Source organism: Megalopta genalis, unplaced genomic scaffold, assembly GCF_051020955.1.
Source record: "Megalopta genalis isolate 19385.01 unplaced genomic scaffold, iyMegGena1_principal scaffold0026, whole genome shotgun sequence".
In the NCBI taxonomy this organism is placed as follows: Eukaryota; Metazoa; Arthropoda; class Insecta; order Hymenoptera; family Halictidae; genus Megalopta; species Megalopta genalis.
The window spans coordinates 240,256-258,994 of record NW_027476096.1 but is presented as its reverse complement, the minus strand read 5'-3'; the positions used below and the strand labels follow the sequence as shown (position 1 = coordinate 258,994).

At 31.0% G+C, this 18,739-nt stretch overlaps 1 protein-coding gene and 2 long non-coding RNA genes across 4 annotated transcripts in view; 2 read left to right on the top strand and 1 right to left on the bottom strand.

Moving 5' to 3' along the window:
• The window catches only part of LOC117220144 (potassium voltage-gated channel protein Shaw), a 419,368-nt gene that overhangs the window by 316,005 nt on the left and 84,624 nt on the right, over positions 1-18,739 (bottom strand). The gene's annotated exons all lie outside the window — the stretch shown is intronic.
• On the top strand, positions 1,331-3,572 carry LOC117220128 (uncharacterized). Its single transcript, XR_013035196.1, has 3 exons — positions 1,331-1,467; positions 3,236-3,307; positions 3,402-3,572. It is a non-coding gene; the product is annotated as an uncharacterized LOC117220128 (long non-coding RNA).
• Positions 14,340-17,091, top strand: LOC143260928 (uncharacterized). Its single transcript, XR_013035198.1, has 3 exons — positions 14,340-14,908; positions 16,758-16,826; positions 16,921-17,091. It is a non-coding gene; the product is annotated as an uncharacterized LOC143260928 (long non-coding RNA).

Genomic DNA, 18,739 nt, shown 5'->3' with positions numbered 1-18,739 from the left:
ATATGCTATTCTGAAACTTGCAGCGTAATTTCTTTTTTTATCTACATTAATGGATTTAGAATTAAGTATATCCAAATGTTCTTAGCAGATCTTGTTGCGTGAAATCAAGATCCGTGCACGTTACATTCATGTAGCAGTCTGACCGTGCTATGCAATAGCTGTGTGGCAGTATGTAAAATATTATAATATATATGTGTGACACTTACTGTGCTCCTCCCTGATTACTGTGTCCTCACAATAATCTTATGTATATATTTAAAAATAGCATTATTCAATTAAAAATATTGAATATTTGAAATTATATTGCATCTCTAATTTTTATAATCAAATTAAAGTACCTAGAAAATGCGTAATCTTCAGTCTTAGATTCCTAAAATTGCTTTGATGTGATCTTTCCTTGATCTTGTTAAGACACTTCAGAAACACGTTGCAAATAGGGATGAAAAAAGTTAAGATGATGCTTTCCAAACTAAAAAAATAAGAAATGATATTAATAAAACTCGGTTAAAATACAGAAAAGACAATAATAAGTCGACTACTTAGAAATATATTTTATTTAATATACTAAATGAGATTTACGTCTTGTTTGTATTACGGTGCAATGTAACTAGATTATGATTTCATGGCTTTTTCGATGCGCACATTGATTACTGGGTCCTCTCATGACAAACAGCGGGTTACTCCTAACATTATATTCTTAAATCGTAAAATGTGTGTATGCTGCAGATGGTTTTCTTTCCTATTTTGAAGAATATAGTAAGTATTGAAACATATATTTTATAATAATTTATGCTAAATAATTTAAAACGAAATATTTCATGACTTTACATTTCTGTTATAGAATTATCTACATAGAACTAATCACGGTAATTGAAGCACAGTAATTGGATTAGTCTACGGATATTGACACACAGTAACTAGAAAAGGCTCAGTAACTGAGACACAATAATTAACTTTCATCTCTTCAAGGGAGCAGTAACTTCCTCAAAAATTGTTATGTATCTTTTGTGAAATATTTCGTATTGTTTACATGATTTAGTTATGAAAAAATTTGTACTGACATAAAATGTATCAACATATAATCAAAATGTTTTAAGAAGTGAAACGTAGGGTAAAGAACCGACTTAATTCGGTGAAAACTTTGGCCGTCACTTTAATCGGCATTGATACACTTACCCTACTTCCAATGATAACACGTCTACCACTTTGTCACGTCCTACACGAAAACCGCAGTTAGACATTTATCGTGTGAAGTTGAAATTGTATTTTCGAGTATTATAATCTATATTTTCGAATTATTCTGCACGAAGTTTTCCATATAAAATGAGGAAACCACTGTGACAGTCATTAGCTACTGACAATCTCAGTACAACAGAACCTGCAACCATGAACCACAAACTACAACTCCTCTTTTTGTTCATTTCCATGATTTTGATGTCAGGAATTTTCGTGACACCAGCAGTTGGAGTAAGTTAATCTGCATTTAATATTATTGCATTTGTTACGTTCCGAATAAAATCCATCTTATCTCATATCTTTTCGGTCGGCTGTAATGCAACTCGAAGAATATCCTAACGGTAATCGAAACCTGACGGCTGTTCCGACAACGCACACAGTTCTCACGAACGTTATAATTAATATGTAGAAGTTTATGCACTTACGATTTGTAATGAATATGCAGACTGTGTATATGCGGGAATATACAAACTCTATGCAAGATATATATAAACTGTATATATCATAGCTTCGATAAATCTGCATTTGCATAGATACTAAGAAATTCGTAAAATCATGTTTAATCAACGTATCTAATTTTGTATACAATGTGACGTACTTGAAAATGAATTTAACGTTACACAAATTCAAGTATTAACGTTTTTACATTAAAATCAAAATATAATATTATTCATGTCATACAACTAAAATATTTCTATACCTTTTCAACTATATTAACTGTATTAACTTTTTATTTTATTAACTCTATGCATTTTTAAAGTATTAAATCTCCAAAGTAACTGCTATTTAATTTAATACAAAACATAATACTTCTATGTATTAGAATGCATGCAGAATTTTTGGTGAGAATAATTGACAGTGCTTTAAAAATTTTAGAATTTCTGGATATTCCAACATATGTAACAGGAAAATATATATTTTTGTATCTTTTAATGATGAAATATATTTCAGTTTCTTCATTTGTTAAAATGATTTTACTGGATTATTCATTTGCATAAACTCTCGCAGTCTAGCTATAACTCTAGAACAATCATTTTTAACTCATTGCGTTGGAAACTTGTTCGTAGTGCCAAGAAAATTTTCTTCAAAACCCTAGATTATGTATCAAAGACTTGTATTATGATAAATGTGAACAATACATCTCGATCTTTTGTCATCTACGTGTTGATCGTGTCTGGATCACATCCCATGCGGATCTTTGCCTAATTTTGTCTAAAATATCTGTAGCAAAAAATCAAATAGTAAAGATTCTTCAAAAGCAAATACTTATCGAGAATAGCATTCGGTGAATCAAAAAGAAGAGACATAATTGTAACAAATAGAAGCAACATAAGTCTAATTTTTGTATGATTTTAGAAGAATTAGTTTATTAGATAATACCTATAAGAACTTGCGAAAAAATTTCAGGTGGCTTGACTAACAAAAAGAAAGAAAATTTTTTGAAACCTTAAATCTGTGTCAATGAGAAAAATATTAATAATTCGATTTATAAATTTCAAAGGAGATCACAAACGCCGCTTTCTAAGAAGTCGAATTAGTACTATGCATTGCTTTCAAAGCCACTATATTAAAAATAAAGTGCAACCTAGTGTTATGATACCTACGATATATGCTTATCTGCGATTATAAGTATAAATATCTAATATTTTCTTTCTTTGTGCACTCATATTGATTCTTGAAGTTGAATTTATTTATAATAAATTGAAGATGGAGGGTTCATTCTTCAGGAGTATTTTTAATTGTCCCTCAGCTTGTAAACAAAATAGACCTTTTTGGAAGAGGCGATACGATTATTCAAGCCTTGCGGCTCGTTTTTATGGTTGCCGATTGTCAACGACTATAGGAAAAGGTGCAAGGCTCGAATAATCTTCTTCACTGTCCAAATTATCCATTTTTGTTTGCACCCTGAAAATTAATTAGGGTAAATTTACTGTACTTCCAATATAACCACATCTTCTATTTTGGACACAAAATAATTCTGGTGTCGTCTATTTTTTAGAAACTACCACCTGCGTGTAAATTGCCGAAAAAATTGTTATGCAGACATCCGGTAGTAGCTCAGATTTGCAGGGTAAGGTCGAATTTGATTATGTCTACTTATTACACTTTTTTAGTATCTTCGTTATAAGCATAATGATAAAAACTCTATACATTTGTTTGTTTAGAGAAAGTGTTAATCGGCACTTTTAACCGGAACACCAATATGGAATGGGCACCAGTTCCAGATGTCAATACAATAATAAAAAAAATTGTTTTGGATATTAAATGAATTAAAGGAGTGTTCCTGTATATCAAATGCACATTTTATGTGGACAATAAACAGATAAATACAATCATTCTACGAGATTATTATTCTTCACCACAACTCACACGAAAATCGCATACTGTTAAGCACTTATCTTGTAAAGTTCGAATTACATTTACAAATGAACTCATAATCTATACGTGAAATATTCTGCACGAAATTTTCCATATTGAAGGGGTATATGTAATATATACTTACCATATAAGGAGTATACAGTTCCTCTTTCTGTTCGTTTCTATGATTCTCTTGTTAAGACTTTTCGTGACACTAGTAGTCGAAGTAAGTTAATATGCATTCTATATTACAATGTGCCCCGTTAACGTGAAAACATAGAGGAACGAACATACACTTGTTGCAGGAAGTATGTTAATAGTATTTGAAATGGAATAATATTTTTAAAATAGGTTGAAATGACATGAATCTTTTTTAGACGTTACTCCGGCTAGTTTTCTACGAGTAAACGAGTAAGAAAAAATTTCTTTAGATTGCAATTGATTGGAATGGTAATAATGCTAAGAGATAATGTTTTTTTTTAACTTTTATATCCGAACCTATAGAGAGAATTTAAAAATTGAATTTTGATGTTCTCGGTAACTCGTACGCATGATGAAATTTGTATCAAAACCGGTTAACGCAGAATGAAGCTAGGGATACTACATATAAAGATTTTAAACATCTTCAGATTCCTGACAGTTATTAACTAAGATCTACTAAGCGGAATTTCTAAATCTCCATTATAGACCCGTATAAGAAATTTTAAAAACCTGAGTTTTTAAATTTATTTATTACCCCGACGAACTGCAATCTAAAGAAAATTTTTGTTCATTATTGCTTCAGTAAAGTAATCGGACAAACAACTCAAAAAAATGCAAATCATTTGGACAAATTTCAATTTGTTTAGTCATTAGATTATTTACTTTATTTATTAAAGGAACGGTTAAAATACACTACGTTACAGAATATAATATATACAGTGATTCAATTGGAAAATACCTAGTGTAAATTGCGTCGGAAGATTTGAGAGCCGCAGACAAAATTTATGTTGTTGCTATAGGAATTCACGTATAAAATAATTCTGCTAAAGAAGTCGTTATATTACACCCTGATTGTTATCCCTGTCCTCCTACAAAATTTTGTAGTCACTATTCAAGTGTAAGAACAGAAAGAAGACTACACGAATAATGACTTACTTGCGACACTTTAGAGATGTCTCAGTTTGAATGTTTATTTCTGCGGTCTCTTGATGCTATTCTTATCATTCTTATTTTAATATGGCCGCTTATTTTGTAGATATTACTCAGTTCGTTTTAAGCCATTAGGCCCGCAAGGATCAGAATCGGTACCACTGTGCGGCAAAGTAGAGAATTAGTTTTTTAAGAGAATAATTTTAATCTTGCAGTATGTTCCTGGAACTGGAATACTGTAACAAATTCTTTCAGTACGCATCTTATCTGAGTAGGTTAGAATGCATATGCCATGATGATAAAAAGCAAGTGAACTAAATTCTAGAGTTATTATTAGGTACATATATAGAAAGGTTCTGTCAAATAATGTGATTCTAAGTTTCAATACATATATTTCTCAAAAATGATATTTACAAATTGCTATCACGCTGGCGAGAGGTCATAAGTAACGACGAAATTTAAATTCTACAAGAAATATTATTAAATGCATGAAGAATTTATTATTTCCTTTCACTTGTCTAACATAAATTAACATAACTCTAAAATATCCGAACAATAAATTTGCCAGTAAACAATACACGTGTTGGTAAATAAAAAGGCTCTTTGTTTCTCGTAATTGGGAATATGGGATTTACGTCACTATGATATTGAACCATTCATACACTTGTTATGAATAAAGAAATGGAGAAGTCCACTTTCAGTGCTTTCTTATAGATGTTTTGTAGAATGCAGAATAAATTTTGATGAATTTAATTGTTTCAATATGACGGCAACGAAGCATTACGTGCTATTCCGAAGCTTGCATCGTTATCGTTGTAAATATTAATCTGGAACAAAAATGATTTCCCTTTTCATCTATGTTAAGGGATTTAGAATTACGACTGTTTAAATGATCCTAGCTGATCTTGTTGCGTGAAAACACGATCCGTTCACGTTACATTTATGTAGCAGAGTGAATGAGCTACGCGATAGCTGCTTGGCAATATGTAAAACATTATAAAGTAAGTGTATCACTTACTATACTCCTCCCTGATTACTGCGTCCTCACAATAATTTTATTTATATTTAAAGACAACATTATTCAATTAAAAATATCGAATTTTCAAAATAAAATTTCATTGATTTCATTTATTCATGTTGAATTTTGCAAATAAAATTTTATGTGTATTTTTCATAAGCGAATCAAAACTTTTGGTTTCTAAAAACCTTGAAAATGCAAAATCTAAAGTTTTAGATTCCTGAAATTGCTTTGAAAACTATTAAGAAACGTGTAACGAATTAAAATGAAAAAAAGGTAAAATGAAGCTCTGCGAACAAAAAAAAAGCCATTGCTGATTTCCCTGTTGTACTTATTTCATTATGCGTGCCCATGTCTAAAAATTTCTTTATTTTTCGTACCCAAGGCCACATGAATGTCATGGTATTATAGGTTATTGGATTCGTCTTGATCTTAGCTATCATGATATAGTGATAGAAATATGTAATCCCGTTTGTAAAAATATCGATGACCTTGAAATCTCAAAAAATATAAATATACTTATAAAACTGTACCATAATTTACATGTTATTAAGAATCGATTATAATTGAAATTTATAATAAAAATTTATTATAATTAAATCTTATGTTAAAAATTTATTGTAATTAATTTACCCCTGTTTAGAATTGGCTAAAATTGACTTTACAATAATAATCCAACGCAATTAAAATTTCTACTTATATCCCTATAAAAATCTGCTTTTGAAGACAGTACATTTAACGAGATTATAAAAAGATTTCCACCATTTTCAACTTATTAAATTGATTCTGAAACAAAATATGTACATGTAGCTTACCTTAATTTCAATTTGTGTAGATATTATTTATATTCCATAAAAATCCGCAGTTATTTTTGTACAGAATGTCGCATAGGTTACTGTTGAATTAACCTTGAGTTCTTGCCATTTTAACTCAGTGTACATAAATCGCCACCAAATGACACAATTTCCAGCAATTAAATGAAATAAATTGCTGTTACATTAACAAAAAGAATTTGAATGATCACTGAAAGATAGTAAAAATCAAATATCTTGTAAACAATTGATTTTTTCGCAATAAATGCCTTAATATTTTTATAAAGAGAATTACGACCTAAATCGTGTAGTATAATAAAAAATGTATAATTCCACTAAAAAAATATAATTCAACTCTATTTGTCCTCGACGCATTCACCTAAAAAAATCTTATTAGTATAAGATTACAAGCCCCCTAAAACCTTTCAAATTTAGTTTGAAATATTTTCTAGTGTTATAAACGATTTCAAAGATACTTGACATGGTCAATTTAAATAGGTCACACGCTACGTATTAAATCCAGCAGATAAAAAAAATCATCAAAATCGTCAAGATTGTGTGGAAAAATAATTTTGTACAATAATCCATTTTACTTAAAATAATGGTGATGGTGAATATAGAAGAACATTCCCACGATCATTTAGTCTGTTTTCTTTGGAAAAAGTAGTTGTCAGTCGAATAGGAAGAAGAATAGTTGCTTTATGGTATCAAGTTTCTGTAACTTACTTTGAGACGCAGCCGAAGGAATAGAAGAATTTGCCAGACTTTAAACAGGTTAGAGAACTTTTTGCTTCCCTTATTAAATAGAATTCCTTTCAGGAAGACCGTTCCTGTTATTAACGTCTCGTTTTCATGGGAACCAATATTACATCGTCAGATACTTTGAGATGTTTCACGAGTTTCAAGGCAGGCTAAAAATAAATGAAAATAAACTGTTCGAATAAAGCTTGGAAAACACGTCGCAATGAAAATGTATCAAATGTTGTCTTTTCGGTAGATACATCGAGCGTTTTACATACCTATGTATGTAGGTGTACTGAAATAATCCACTGCACTGATACTTTACGTATCAACATTTTCCTGTTACGCCTGAATAAATACTCCGAAAGGAGCGATTGGAAAACGTACGTACGAAATTAAATTGATTTTCGCTAAGTCCACTATATATTGTTTGAAATTGCTGATTTTACAGAAATTTTATTGTGGTTGATGCAACCATGAATAAAATTGTTGAATCCAAATGACTACACTAGTTGAAACCCTTTTGATAATGGATAAAAATGTGAATTTAGGATTTGAGGATTTTAATAGTATTTTATATAAAATGTATAATATAGATAAGATGAGACACTTTAGAAATTAGGAGTAGTATTTTTGTATTTTACTTACTCAGACTATCGGTGCTACGAAACAACAATGTGCAAAAGCACTTATATCGCACAGATACTCCATAGCTAGGTACACATGAAGTAACATTATTCTAAATATCATTTCAAATTACATGTTACTTCATTTAATAACTATTTCTATGCCTGGGATCACATAATATTACATCGTATGTAATATTATTTTAAATAACGCATTATTTTATTTTATAGTTATTTGTGATATTATTTTAAATGACACGCTGTTTTATTTTATAATTATTTGAAATATTATTTGAAATATGATGGTCACCTTGAATTTTTTAAATTGAATGGTTTTGTATTTCTTCTCGTATTCGGGTAAGACATTAAATTCTACATGAAAAGTATTCTACCAAATCGGATCCAGAATAAATAGTTACTGAAATATAGAAACAATAAATTAAGTTGCATTCAAATAGACTATTAATACGATATAAAATCAATGTGACTATTAATACGATGTATAATAGTAAGACTGTAATACCGCACTTAAAAATTGAAGGCAATCTTCGCATCTCGATAATAAAATAAAATCATGTAAAATTGATTACAATACTATATGCCCCCCTGCAAACAATGCAACTTCTATCTGAAACATTTTTTCCTATAACGTATTTTATGAGTTATCTCATATCGTCATATTACGAGACTCACCTTGTATAGTGATCATTGAGAATATTACAGTTGTTTTAAATATTTCCTATGTGCTAAATGAACACTTTCTGTGGATAAGAAACAGATAGCGAAACACAGTCATTCTACCAGCTTATTAACTTCGTCACGTCCGTCGCGAAAACCGTGCACAGTTAAACATTTATCGAGTGTAGTTTGAATTGCGTTTTAAAATATTTTCATAATCCTTATTTGGAATGTTCCACACGTTGTTAACCATATAAAGAGCGTAAGTGACTGGAACAGTCATTGAGTACTGATAAGCTTAAGGCAACAACGACAACAAGCTTAAGGAACCTATAACCATGAACCAAAAAAATTACAGTTCTTCTTTCTCTTCGTTTCCATGATTTTGTTGTCAGGAATTTTCGTGACACCAGCAGTAGGAGTAGGTTAATTTCCATTTTATATTATCGCACTTGTTTCGTTTCGAACAAAATTCATTTCAATTTCTATTATATTATTGTCACTAAATGTGCTCTGATAATATATAAGCATTGAGCATTTTTAATTTTAAAAACGTATTTTGTAAGTTTTGGCAATATATTTCGATATAACAGTAACTTCATTTTTTCCTAACTTTTTCTACTCAAGAAATTGCAGTGTTTATATTATGGATTGTCCAATTTCTACATAATGATGTAAGGATTTGTACTTAATAGTTCTTGGAAAAATGTGTTGTTTCTGAGATATTTATATTTACGCAATTAAAATGAACATTCTGTATAAGAACATCATAGTGTGTTGGTCCGGAATTGCCTAACTATCAGAATTGTTATGTACATTATCAATGATCAGCGTTCTGCAGACACCTTTACTAAAAGTAAAGTATGCTGCAGAACTGATATTCTCTTTCTCAAACATTGATAATCGCTTCTGAATGTATTTTTGACCTGTTAACCAAATTGTTCTTTGAAAGCAAACAGCTCATCTATTATCGAGTATTGCAATTAAAGAAGAAGAGAAATGCATTCGGAGAACTAGATTACTAGTACATGAACGTGTAAAAGAATTTTCGGAAAAATTTCAACTGTTTTGAATAAAAAAAAACGAAATGGTAGGGTAGCAGTTTGTACCGCTTTCGCGACAAGTGCAATACGTAAATCATTATACTTCCAATAAAAGCACGTTTTGCGTTTTGGATTTGAAATGATTCGTGCGTCTTCTACTTAGGTGCCAGATGTGTGCCTTGCATGGACGAGAAAAGTAGTTTGCGGAATCGAGGAACTACGTAAGCCATGCAGTGTATGATCACGTTTGATTACTTCTACTTATTACTCTCTTTTAACATGTTCATTATAATAGTAATAATAAAAGTACTATACAATTGTTTGTTTCGGTATAGTGTTAATTGTCAACGATTGTTTGAAATGGAGCACCAAGATGGAATCGGACCAATAACCGGAAAAAATGTGCTGGATGTTAAATAGTTAAATAGTGTTCCTGTATATCTTAAACACAAATTTTTTTGGACAATATACAGATAAACGCATTCAACTTTCCAGATTAGTATCATTTATACTCTAAATCCACACTCAATTAAACATTTTTCGTCTGAAGGTAGAATTGTATTTTCGACTGTTCTCATCGCGTCTACATTACGAAAATTCTGCACGAAGTTTTCCATATAAGAAGAGGAAACCACAGTGACAGTCATTGGCTACTGAGAAGCTTAGTACAGTAGAACCTGCAATAATGAATCGCAAACTACAGCTCCTCCTTCTGTTCGTTCCCATGATTTTTTTGTCAGGAATTTTCGTGACACCAACAGTTGGAGTAAGTTAAGTTGCATTTAGTATTATTGCATTTGTTAAATTCCGAACAAAATTCAGATTATTTCATATTATTTCGGCCAGCTGTATTGCGCCACGGTAATGGGCAAGGACTGAAATATATTATTAATTGGACGCATTCACGATCTGTGGTATATATAATATCATTTCCGTTTCTGCAGCTCGGATGATGACTTAAAGGTAACCGAAAAATGTCGCATGATCCGACAACGCACATAGTTCTCACGAACCTTATAATTGGTCTGATGAAGTTTGGTGCACTAAGAATATGTAGTGAATATGCAAACTCCGTACATGCAAGAATATGCTAACTATATGCAAGATGTGTATCATCTGTATAGAATATATAGATTTTGTATCTATGTGACGTACGTACGAATGTATTTAACATCGCACAATCTTGTCTAAAAAAAATAATTCTCATATTCGTACGGAGCGTATTTTATTCGTATTATACAAATCAAATATTTGTATACTTTTGCAACTATATTAAACTGTATTAACACTATTCATTTTTAAAGAATTAATCTCTCAATGTTTAATAACTTTATTAACTTTATCAATATCTGATTATTAATATTACACTATACATAATACTACTCATGTATTACGTTGCATGCATAATTTTAGTGAGAATAACAGACAATACCTTTGTCTAAATTCTCAATTGAAAGTTGATTCCTTTTGTTGGACAAAATCAGTTTAAACGTATAAGATTACCTTTTTAATATTACACAATGTAACTGACACATATTTCAAGCATCTTGCAACATATTCTGGTCGGTAGTCCTTACAAAATATGTGAATTTCTTTATTTTGCAAAAGATGCAAGAGAAAAAAAAAATTTTTTTATTTCTTTTAATGACGATTGATACTTTTCTGTGGGTTTTTCATTTACATAAATTACCGCAATTTGGTTTCAATGTAATTATCATTTCATAAGGCCAAGCAGATAAGACTGGAATGGCCCAATTGTAGGAACTGTAATGTGATTTACATTATTAATGCTCAACGTTTTGGGAACACCTTTACTGTACGTGTTTTACGTTGTGTTACAAACATGCTCTTTCCTGCCAACCAATTATCACTTCTGAATATATTTTTGACCTGCAATCGAAATTGTTTCCTTATACAAACTTTGTACTTGATCCAATAAGGAGAATTTAAACAATGCGATTTATAACATTCAGAGGTGCACAAATGCCGCTCGCTGATAGGCCGAATTACTAATTGCTATCAAATGCACTATGTTACAAAAGTTCAACCTAGTACAGTAATGTCCCCTAATTGACGCCTAAATTGTGCACAAAAATGGACAATTTGGGAAGAGGAGATACGATTATTCGAGCCTTGCAGCTTGTTTTTATAATTGTTGACAATCGGTAACTATAGAAACTAACTGCAAGGTTCGAATCATCGTATCTCCTCTTCCCAAATTGTCCATTTTTCTGCAAAATCTGAACATCAATTAGGGAGACTTTACTATATTAATTCATATCCGCAATACACATTCCTATCTACAATTATAATTATAGATATCTAGAAATTTTTTTCTTTGATCACTCATATTGATTTTAGAAATAGGATTTATCTTATTATTATTATTATTATTATTATTATTATTATTATTATTATTATTATATCAATTATGTTCTCATGCAATGAAATTATGGACGAGATCGATGTCAATAATTTTATCTTTCTTAAACCTGATTATGTTATTTCTACGAAACGGGCAAGAACATGCAGATCAATTTGAACTGGGTGTAATCTGTACAACATATTGTATACCGTATTTCTGTCACTTTAGTGCGTGCAAAAACCGAATGTTATATCGTTTAATTACTAGGACAATTCTGATGTTAACCACTTTCACCACGATATCACGTCAGATATACTTATCGGATGCTATGAACTGCTTTTACAGCGATATAAAATACTACTCCTTAATCATCAACATTTAAACATTAATGTAAAGGTTAGCAAGAAATAAATAAAAGTTTTTGTTCACGTATAAGACGTTTTTCATCATCACAGCTACGAAAGAGGTCGTAGTGTGAGGGGATAACTTACAATGCTACTTATCTTACTTATTTTCAAATGGCCAGCTAAAATCAAAATAGGTACCAATGTGCGTAGAACTTTTCACTTTCAGGTCGAAATCACTTTTTGAAAAAGAGAATATAAATTTTCTACTATGTTCCTAGTAGTGGAAACCTATAATGAATTTTTGCAAAAAGCATCTTTATATTAATAGCTTAGAATCACAGTGGCCTGTGATGAAATGACATTTTCAAAAATTCATATACTTATATGTTAAAATGTAATTTGCACATGCCAAAATGTTAAAAAAGCTGGTGAAATAAATCACAAAAATGCATATGTTTATTTGAGACATATATTTTTCAAAAATCATATTTACAAATTCTAATAAACAACGACGCAAAATATATTGTACAATAAATATTATTAAATATATGAATAATTTATTATTTCCTTTCACTTCACGAATGGACAAAACTTTTCGGTAGAACTAATATAAATTAAATTAACTTTAAATTACAGGATTTTCTTATAAATGTTTCGGAGAATGCATAATTATTGAATTCAGTTGTTTCAATAGAGCAAGAACGTAGTAATCCATTCGCATTGTATGCTATTCTGAAACTTGCAGCGTAATTTCTTTTTTTATCTACGTTAATGGATTTAGAATTAAGTATATCCAAATGTTCTTAGCAGATCTTCCTGCGTGAAATCGAGATCCGTGCACGTTACATTCATGTCTTTCCGTGATCTTGTTAAGACACTTCGGAAACACGTTGCAAATAAGGATGAAAAAAAGGTAAGATGATGCTTTCCAAACTAAAAAAATAAGAAATGATATTAATAAAACTCGGTTAAAATACAGAAAACGCAATAATAAGTCGACTACTTAGAAATATATTTTATTTAATGTACTAAATGAGATTTACGTCTTGTTTGTATTACGGTGCAATGTAACTAGATTATGATTTCATGGCTTTTTCGATGCGCGCATTGATTACTGAGCCCTCTCATGGCAAACAGCGGGTTACTCCTAACCTTATAATCTTAAATCGTAAAATGTGTGTATGCTACACATGGTTGTCTTTCCTATTTTGAAGAATATAGGAAGTATTGAAATATATATTTTATAATAATTTATGCTAAATAATTTAAAACGAAATATTTCATGATTTTACATTTCTGTTATAGAATTATCTATATAGAACTAATCACGGTAATTGAAGCACAGTAATTGGATTAGTCTACAGATATTGACACACAGTAACTAGAAAAGGCTCAGTAACTGAGACACAGTAATTAACTTTCATCTTTTCAAGGGGCAGTAACTTCCTCAAAAATTGTTATGTATCTTTTGTTAAATATTTCGTATTGTTTACATGATTTACTTATGAAAAAGTTTGTACTGACATAAAATGTATCAACATATAACCAAAATGTTTTAAGAAGTGAAACGTAGGTTAAAGAACCGACTTAATTCGGTGAAAACTTTGTGTTCCGTCTTGCAACGGAATTTTCCGGCTGTGTCCGCCTGACTTACTCCGGGACGGACTACCTTTCTTCAATCCCTAAAAATACAGTTTATTTACGGGGAACCTTCGTTGCAGCGTGGCAAATTGACGTTCCTTCAACGAACGACGTGCAATTGACAAAAGTCACGTTCGTTAGGCCTTCAATTTCGTAGAGCCTTCGCCTGCAGTTTCTAAATTTCTAATTCCTTCGGTCACCCCTTCCGGGATTTCTTGCTACCTGCGACACTGGGTATGACCGGGACACCTAAGGTCCCTTTCCACCTCGCGATCAACCAATGATCTTCAAGTTTTCTCCCGGCGAGAAACATATAAAAACGAGAACTCTTGATCACCTCACGTCAGTCATTTTTTACTCCTGCGTAACCTCGTTCATATCGTTCAACGTCGCTCGTCACTCTAGTCTACGATTCGTTCAAACTATAAATTCACGATCTATTAAGTAAAACAGTTGTTCATTTTTAAGTAAACGGCCAACGATATCGTCCTATTCCGTCGCGCAGCGTAGTCGGCCTTACAACCCGATAGATAGTTAATATCGCGGAATAACGATATCAGGTGCTCACACGACGCACCTCTACACTTTGGCCGTCACTTTAATCGGCATTGATACACTTACCCTACTTCCAATGATAACACATCTACCACTTTGTCACGTCCTACGCGAAAACCGCAGTGAAACATTTATCGTGTGAAGTTGGAATTGTATTTTCGAGTATTATAATCTATATTTTCGGAATATTCTGCACGAAGTTTTCCATATAAAAAGAGGAAACCACTGTGACAGTTATTAGCTACTGACAATCTTAGTACAACAGAACCTGCAACCATGAACCACAAACTACAACTCCTCTTTTTGTTCATTTCCATGATTTTGGTGTCAGGAATTTTCGTGACACCAGCAGTTGGAGTAAGTTAATCTGCATTTAATATTATTGCATTTGTTACGTTCCGAATAAAATCCATCTTATCTCATATCTTTTCGGTCGGCTGTAATGCAACTCGAAGAATATCCTAACGGTAATCGAAACCTCACGGCTGTTCCGACAACGCACACAGTTCTCACGAACGTTATAATTAATATGTAGAAGTTTATGCACTTACGATTTGTAATGAATATGCAGACTATGTATATGCGGGAATATACAAACTCTATGCAAGATATATATAAACTATATATATCATAGCTTCGATAAATCTGCATTTGCACAGATACTAAGAAATTCGTAAAATCATGTTTAATCAACGTATCTAATTTTGTATACAATATGACGTACTTAAAAATGAATTTAACGTTACACAAATTCAAGTATTAACGTTTTTACATTAAAATCAAAATATAATATTATTCATGTCATACAACTAAAATATTTCTATACCTTTTCAACTATATTAACTGTATTAACTTTTTATTTTATTAACTCTATGCATTTTTAAAGTATTAAATCTCCAAAGTAACTGCTATTTAATTTAATACAAAACATAATACTTCTATGTATTAGAATGCATGCAGAATTTTTGGTGAGAATAATTGGCAGTGCTTTAAAAATTTTAGAATTTCTGGATATTCCAACATATGTAACAGGAAAATATATATTTTTGTATCTTTTAATGATGAAATATATTTCAGTTTCTTCATTTGTTAAGATGATTTTACTGGATTATTCATTTGCATAAACTCTCGCAGTCTAGCTATAACTCTAGAACAATCATTTTTAACTCATTGCGTTGGAAACTTGTTCGTAGTCCCAAGAAAATTTTCTTCCAAAACCTAGATTATGTATCAAAGACTTGTATTATGATAAATGTGAACAATACATCTCGATCTTTTGTCATCTACGTGTTGATCATGTGTGGATCACATCCCATGCGGATCTTTGCCTAATTTTATCTAAAATATCTGTAGCAAAAAATCAAATAGTAAAGATCCTTCAAAAGCAAATACTTATCGATAGACGAGTATAGTAATAATAAAAGTAGAGAATAGCATTCGCGGAGAATCATGAAGAAGAGACATAATTGTATCAAATAAAAGCAACTTAAGTCTAATTTTTGTATGTTTTTAGAAGTATTAGTTTATTAGATAATACGTATAAGAACTTGCGAAAAAATTTCAACTGGCTTGACTAACGGAAAGAAAAAAAATTTTTGAAACCTTATATCTGTGTCAATGAGGAAAATTTTAATAATTCGATTTATAAATTTCAAAGGAGAGAGAGAGAGAGAGAGAAAGTGAGAGAGAGAGAGAGAGAGAGAGATCACAAACGCCGCTCTCTAAGAAGTCGAATTAGTACTATTCACTGCATTCAAAACCACTATATTAAAAATAAAGTTCAACCTAGTGTCATGATACCTACGATATATGCTTATCTGCGATTATAAATATAAATATCTAATATTTTCTTTTTTTGTGCACTCATGTTGATTCTTAAAGTTGTATTTATTTATAATAAATAGAAGATGTAGGGTTCATTCTTCAAGAGTATTTTTAATTGTCCCTCAGAGCTTGAAAACAAAATAGACCGTTCTGGAAGAATCAATGCGATCATTCAAGCCTTGCGGCTCGTTTTTATGGTTGCCAATTGTCAACGACTATAAGAAAAGGTGCAAGGCTAGAATAATCATATCTTCACTTTTCAAATTGTCCATTTTTGTTTGCACCCTGAAAATTAATTAGGGAAAATTTACTGTACTTCCAATATAACCACATCTTCCGTTTTAGACCTGAAATAATTCTGGCGTCGTCTATTTTTTACCAGCTACCATCAGTGTGCAAATCGCCGAAAAAATTTGCATGCAGACGTCCGGAATTAGCTAAGATGTGCAGGGTAAGGTCGCATTTGATTATGTCTATTTATTACAATTTTTTAGTATCTTCGTTATAAGCATAATGATAAAAACTCTATACATTTGTTTGTTTAGATAAAGTGTTAATCGGCACTTTTAACGGGAACACCAATATGGAATGGGCACCAGTTCCAGATGTCAATACAATAATCAAAAAAAATGTTTTGGATATTCAATGAATTAAAGGAGTGTTCCTGTATATCAAATGCACATTTTATGTGGACAATAAACAGATAAATACAATCATTCTTCGAGATTATTATTCTTCACCACATCGCACACGAAAATCGCATACTGTTAAGCACTTATCTTGTAAAGTTCGAATTGCATTTACAAATGAACTCATAATCTATACGTGAAATATTTTGCACGAAATTTTCCATATAGAAGGGGTATATGTAATATATACTTACCATATAAGGAGTATACAGTTCCACTTTCTGTTCGTTTCTATGATTCTCTTGTTAAGACTTTTCGTAACACTAGTAGCGAAGTAAGTTAATATGCATTCTATATTATATTGTGCCCCGTTAACGTGAAAACATTGAGGTACAAACATACACTTGTTGCAGGAAGTATGTTAATAGTATTTCAAAAATGGAATAATATTTTTAAAATAGGTTGAAATGACATGAATCTTTTTTAGACGTTACTCCGGCTAGTTTTCTATGAGTAAACGAGTAAGAAAAAATTTCTTTAGATTGCAGTTGATTGGAATGGTAATACTGCTAAGAGATAATGTTTTTTTTAACTTTTATATCCGAACCTATAGAGAGAATTTAAAAATTGAATTTTGATGATTTCGGTAACTCGTACGCATGATGAAATTTGTTAACGCAGAATGAAGCTAGAGATACTACATATAAAGATTTTAAACATCTTCAGATTTCTGACAGTTATTAACTAAGGTCTACTAAGCGGAATTTCTAAATCTCCATTATAGACCCGTATAAGAAATTTTAAAAACCTGAGTTTTTAAATTTATTTATTATCCCGACGAACTGCAATCTAAAGAAAATTTTTGTTCATTATTGCTTCAGTAAAGTAATCGGACTAACAACTCAAAAAAATGCAAGTCATTTGGACAAATTTCAATTTGTTTACTCATTAGATGATTTACTTTATTTATTAAAGGAACGGTTAAAATACACTACGTTACAGAATATAATATATACAGTGATTCAATTGGAAAATACCTAGTGTAAATTGCGTCGGAAGATTTGAGAGTCGCAGACAAAATTTATGTTGTTGCTATAGGAATTCACGTATAAAATAATTCTGCTAAAGAAATCGTTATATTACACCCTGATTGTTATCCCTGTCCTCCTACAAAATTTTGTAGTCACTATTCAAGTGTACGAACAGAAAGAAGACTATACGAATAATGACTTACTTGCGACACTTTAGAGATGTCTCAGTTTGAATGTTTATTTCTGCGGTCTCTTGATTCTATTCTTATCTTTCTTATTTTAATATGGCCGCTTATTTTGTAGATATTACTCAGTTCGTTTTAAGCCATTTGGCCCGCAAGGATCAGAATCGGTCCCACCGTGCGGAAAAGTAGGGAATTATTTTTTTAAGAGAATAATTTTAATCTTGCAGTATGTTCCTGGAACTGGAATACTGTAACAAATTCTTTCAGTACGCATCTTATATGAGTAGGTTAGAATCATAGTGGGCTAAATAACATTTTTTAAAATTTGACTTATATCTTGATATGTAATCTGCATATGCTATGATGATAAAAAGCAAGTGAACTAAATTCTAGAGTTATTATTAGGTACATATATAGAAAACTTCTGTCAAATAATGTGATTCTAAGTTTAAATACATATATTTCTAAAAAATGATAATCACGCTGGCAAGAGGTCATAAGTAACGACGAAAATTATAT